Below are 6,000 nucleotides of genomic sequence, written 5' to 3' on the forward strand. Positions count from 1 at the left end.
GGCCATTCACAGGATTGGTCCCTGGGAAGAGGGGGTTGTTCCACGATCAAGGACTGAGTGAATTGGGTCGATATACGGGAGTTTAGAAGAATGAGAGATGATCCGACTGGGATATAAAATATTGTGAATGGTATTGACAAGGGCTAGGTACTGAGACATTAGTTAGGATCTTCCAGTCCTGCCAGTGATGGACATCATTGCCGGTGGGATGGGAAAATGAGAGAAGCCAAAAGTCAACTGACCTCCCAGGAATCAGTGGAGTGAACATTCTCCAAAGCGTTTCTAATGCAATTGTATTCTTCTTAAACAAGGAGACCAAAACTGCACAGTGTTCAAAATGTGGACCGGGATTCTCCGACCTCACCCATGGCTGGGATCCTCCAATCCTGCTGCTGTGAGGGGAGATTTGGCTGAGTGCCAAATTCTCCAATCTTGCTTACAGTGGCAGTGGGACACGAACTGCTAGAAAATTCCAGCCAACTTTAGTGACGGACGCGGCAACTGTGTTTGTTCCAAATATAAAGCAATCTTCTTCTTGGGCAATCCCATAGGATCGAGGATGACTTGTTTCCACTCGGGTTCTATGAGTTTGGAGAGGGCTGCTAAGTCCCATGCCCGACCCTCCGATCCTCAGATGGTGCTTGAAGGGTAGGTAGATTGTTTGGAGGTTTGTGTGTTTCCTCCAGCGTGTTAACCTCGCCTTCGCATGTTCCCAACAAAAGTCTCTCCATGTGCTCAGTGCCTTTCCAAACAAACCTTCTCCATCTTGATCAGCCACATGCCAGGGACTCCCAGAAGATGGTGGAGATGTTTGACCTATTTAGGGATATTTTGCACACCTCCTCAAGGCATTTCCTCCTGGGAGTCTCCTGTCACGATTGAACAAAGAAAATTACAGCATAGGAACAGGTCCTTCAAGCCTGTACCAACCATGCTGCCCAATTTATTAAAACCCCCAACCATTCAAAGGAAATCTGCCATCCTTACCTAGCATTTCTCCGACAATAGCTTTCACAGTCATCAGTAGATTCTTAATCCCAGATATTTTTTTAATTGGATTCATATTCCACCACCTGCTGTGGCAGGATTCGAACCCAGGTCCCCAGAACATTAGCTGAGTTTCTGGATTAATAGTCTAGCGATAACACCACTGGGCCATCGCCTCCCCTAGATTGAGTTCTGTGTGGTGCAGGGATCTGGTGTCATGTGGATAGACGATATGTCCTGCCCAGTGGAACCGATTTTGAGTGAATCAACTGTGAAACAATACAATCTCAGGGCAAGTACACATTTTCTTCTCCAGTTTAAGCTGATCAAAAGATAAATAAGGTACAAGCTATTTGTTAAGGATAGATTACAGGCAATTTACAAACATAATAACCTTAGCAGTTGAGGGATCCTATGGATGCTTGGCTCTGTTTGCCTCATTCATGCAAAGACTTCATTTTAAGATATTTCTATTTATGCAATTACATTTAAATGCAAAGCTTAAAAAGTTAACAAACTTGACCACATTTGAAGACTCCGCAGGCATGCTGGGTTATTGACCACATTTTTTGAAAGTACAATGCAAGCAAAAATAGGCTTTCTCATAAGCCAAAACAAAGTTTTTCATAAACAACATCTACAAGTTGTTTGTGAAAGTTAGATTCAACATATGCCGAGCAATTTCAATACACTGATAAGAGTTAGCCTATATTGTAGTCTCAGTTCTATGTATTTAGTTCTGTCTAGAGTCTGTTTTGAATTCTGTCTTGAGCAGTACAAGACTGACAAAAACCAATATCTCTCGCTCTCTTTCTTTCTCTTTCTCCAGTAAATCTTTTCAGTTTGCCGTCTGTAATGTTTATGTTCAAGAAAAGAAATTCACCTTAGTACCAGTGCTGTCTTTGTCTATTCTGAGAAATTCTTTGCATTGATCGAAGAACACAACTGAAAATATCATTCCATGCGGGATTGACTTGGGAAGTTAATTATTGTTAAATATTTTGCTTCCTTCGACAGCACCTTCCAATTCTGTGACCTCAACCATCTAGAAGGACATGGGCAGAAGATACATGGGAACACCACCACCTGGAGTTTCTCCTTCAAGCCACTTACTACCCTGACTAGGAAATATATCACCGTTCCTTCATGGTCCCTGAGTCGAAATCCTGGAACTTCCTCCCTCACAGCACTGTAGGTTTACCTACACCACGTGAACTGCAGACGTTCAAGCAGATGACGCACAACGTTCATCTTCTCAAGGGGCAATTAGGGATAGACAATAAATGCAGACCTACCTACCATCACCCACATCCTGTAAATGAATGTTAAAAGGCACTCCTACTTATGTGAGCCAATAAATTAAATAAAAATCAAATAACAATTGTTATTTAATTTATTGGCACACATAAGCAGGAGTGCCCAAATCAACCCCGCATGGAATGATATTGTCAGTTGTGTTCTACAGTCAATGCAAAGAATTGCTGTGGGGTCCATTCATTCCTCAGAATAGACAAAGACAGCACAGTGTATGTTCTTGAACATAAACATTACAGAAGGCAAACTGAAAAGACTTACTGGAGAAAGAGAAAGAGAGAGAGAGCGAGAGATACTGGCTTTTGTCAGTCCTGTACTGCTCAAGACAGAATTCAAAACAGACTCTAGACTGAACTAAATACCTAGAACAGTGACTACAATATAGGCTAACTCTCGTCTGTGTATTGAAATTGCTCGGCATACGCTGAATCTAACTTTCAGGAACAACTTGCAGATGTTGTTTGTGAAAAACTTTCAGAATAAGAGAAAGCTTGTTTTTGCTTGCATTGTACATTTCCAAAGAAGATGTGGCACATTGAATGGCGGGGCAGGCTCAAAGGGCTAGATGGCCTACTCCTGCTCCTATTTCTTATGTTCTTATGTTCTTATGTTCTTAAGTACAGTAGGTAGTTCACATTAACAGTGCAGCATTCTTAGTCTCAAGGTAGAGTAATATCATCACTTCTTAATACCAAGAGTGTGTGTGAGTCAGCTACAATGAATCTCAGTGCTGCAGCTTTGTACAGTGGAGCTAGCCATTGTCAAAGAGAATATGAAGAAAGATCATCGTCCAAGCATTATTCTGAGCTTGCTCCTAATCAAGACAAAGGATCTCCACTTGGACGCCCGAATGCATTTGCAATAGAATCTTGTAAGTGAAATCCAAGTTTCTGCAATGTTGTAATAATGCACATTTCTCAGTACAGAATGGGCATCATTATTTACATAGGTTGGATCACTCTTAGTGTGGCACGGTGGCACAGTGGTTAGCACTGCTGCCTCACAGCATCAGGGACCCAGGTTTGATTTCCCGGTAGTGATACTGTCTGTGCGGAGTTTGCATGTTCTCCCGTGTCTGCGTGGGTTTCCTCTGGGTGCTCCCGTTTCCTCCCACAGTCCGAAAGCTGATTAGGTGGATTGGCCATGCTAAATTCTCCCTCAGTGTACCTGAACGGGTGCTGGATTGTGGCAACTAGGGGATTTTCACAGTAACTTCACTGCAGTGTTAATGTAAGCCTACTTGTGACACTAATATTTAAAATTTAAAGTGGCTATCTTCAATTATTATCATTGGACTATGAGAGGAAATTCTCATTTTTCCACTAGAAGCATATGGGATCCATTAATAGATAATAATGTGTCATTGTTCTGGGTGAGATGGCAAATAGGACATGGGGAGTTTAATCAATATGTGTCTTCATATTCACAGTAAGAATGTCCCAGTTTCAATCTCACATCCTAACTGAATTGGAGGAACAAGAAGTAGGAGCTGGAATGGTCAGTTTGGCCCTTCACACCTGTTCCGCCATTCAACAAGATCATGGGCAGGACCTTCAACCTCACTCGACCCAAAACTGGAAAATCTCGCCTGGGGTCAACAGATCTTTCCATGATCTGTCCCTTGCCCACTCCAATTCCCATGGCAGGCAGGATGGTATAATTTGCCTCCAGTGGTTCAGTTGGCTGGACAGCTGGTTAGTGACGTGAAGCTAAGATGCGAAGAGCATGGGATAAATTCCCGTACTGTCTGAGGTTATTCACAAAGGCTCTGCCTTCTCAACCTTGCCCCTCATCTGAGGTGTGGTGACCCTCAGGTTAAATCACCAACTGTCAGCTCTCCCCATCAAAGGGGGGAACAGCCTCTGGTCGTCTGGGAATATGGCAACTTTATCTTTACCTGCTTGAGCTTCTATCTCAATTCCACATTCCCGAACTATCCTGATATCCTTTAGCAACCAAAATATCTATTAACCTCGGTCTTGAATACAATCAATAACTCAGCAGCCACATCTCTCTGAGGTAGAGAATTCACAGCTTGGGTGAGGAATGGAAATGACCTTTCACCTCAGAGCCCTTAGGGTTAGGGGTCAACGGGACATAAAGACCATATGGGTGTTATGCGTACCTGGATGTGTGCGGATGCCAGATTAACAGAGGTTTGTGTTCAGCTCGCCTCAAAGAGCTGTCCATCACTCACTGTCTAGACGCAACATCTGAAGAGTGGTCTTGTTGCTGTGATACTGGCGCCTGTTGTACAGGGAATCAATAACTAAAGAAAGACAGATAGTTGATCAGAAAAGACTAATCTGTTACTGCTGTCCCCATTATTCGAAAGACAAAATCTAGTTCCGGATGACAAATATTTTCTCGACTAAAATATTGGGAAGACCAATGACACTGTCACAAACTTTCTCTGTGCTTTCCATCTCATTTTTGTTTATTCATTTATGTGATGTTGGTGTCATTGGCTGGACCAACATTTATTGCCCATCCATGGGTGGCACAGTGGCACAGTGGTTAGCACTGCTGCCTCACAACGCCTGGGGCCTGGGTTCGATTCCAAGTCTGCGCGGAGTCTGCACATTCTCTCCATGCCTGCGTGGGTTTCCTCCGGGTGCTCCAGTTTCCCCCACAATCCGAAAGATGTGCTGGTTAGGTGCGTTGGCCATGCTAAATTCTGCCTCAGTGTACCCGAACAGGAGCCAGAGTTTGGTGACTAGGGGTTTTCACAGTAACTTTGTTGCAGTGTAAGCCTGCCTGTGACACAAATAAATAAACTTAAACTTATTGTCCTTGAGAAGGTGAGCTATCTTCTTGGACTGCAACAGTCCCTGAGGTTTAGGTACACCTGTTTGGGATAGAGTTCCAGGATTTGACCCAGCAACTGTTAAGGAACAGCGATATATTTCCAAGTCAGGATGGTAAGTGACTTGAAGAGGTGATGGTGTTCCTAGGTATCTGCTACTTTTGTCCTTCTAGATGGTAGTGGTCATAGATTTGGAAGATGCTGACTTGAGTAATTTTTGTGATTTCCTGCAGTGCATCCTGTAGATGATACACACAGCTGTTGCTGTGCGTTGATGGGAGAAGGATTAAATGTTTGTGGAAGGGATGCTAATCAAGTGGCCTGCTTTGTCCTGCACTCTTGAGCTGCACTTATCCAGAAGATTGCAGTATATTCTATCACCCTCCTGACTTGTGCCTTGTAGTTGGTGGACAGGATTCGGGAGTCAGGAGGTGAGTTATTTGCCACAGGATTCCCAGCTTCTGAACTGCTCCTGTAGCCACAGTATGTATGTAGCTGGCCAGGCTCAGTTTCTGGTCAATGACAATGCCCAGGGTGTTGATAGTGGGGTATTCAGAATTATAATGCCATTGAAGGACAAGGGGTGATACTTAGATCCTGTCTTGTTGGAGATGGTTATTGGTTGGCACTTGTGTGGCACAAATGGACACTACCCCGAGAACTCAGGACCATAGATCTCATGTTCAAACAGCAGAGAGAGTCCTGAGTCTCCCTTTTTGGATGGAGGACAGACTGTAGAACACCATGTCTGCAAGAGAAAGGAGAAGGTATATCAGTGTACACACAGAGTGAATATGGCTTTCCAGTGGGTTTTGTGACAACAAAATGTGTGTGGATGCCAAGTAAACAGAGATTTGTGTTCAGCTCTGATCAAAGAGCTGTCCATCGCTCAC

This window comes from Carcharhinus amblyrhynchos, chromosome 2 (genome assembly GCF_965287045.1).
Source record: "Carcharhinus amblyrhynchos chromosome 2, sCarAmb.v2.hapA, whole genome shotgun sequence".
NCBI lineage: Eukaryota > Metazoa > Chordata > Chondrichthyes > Carcharhiniformes > Carcharhinidae > Carcharhinus > Carcharhinus amblyrhynchos.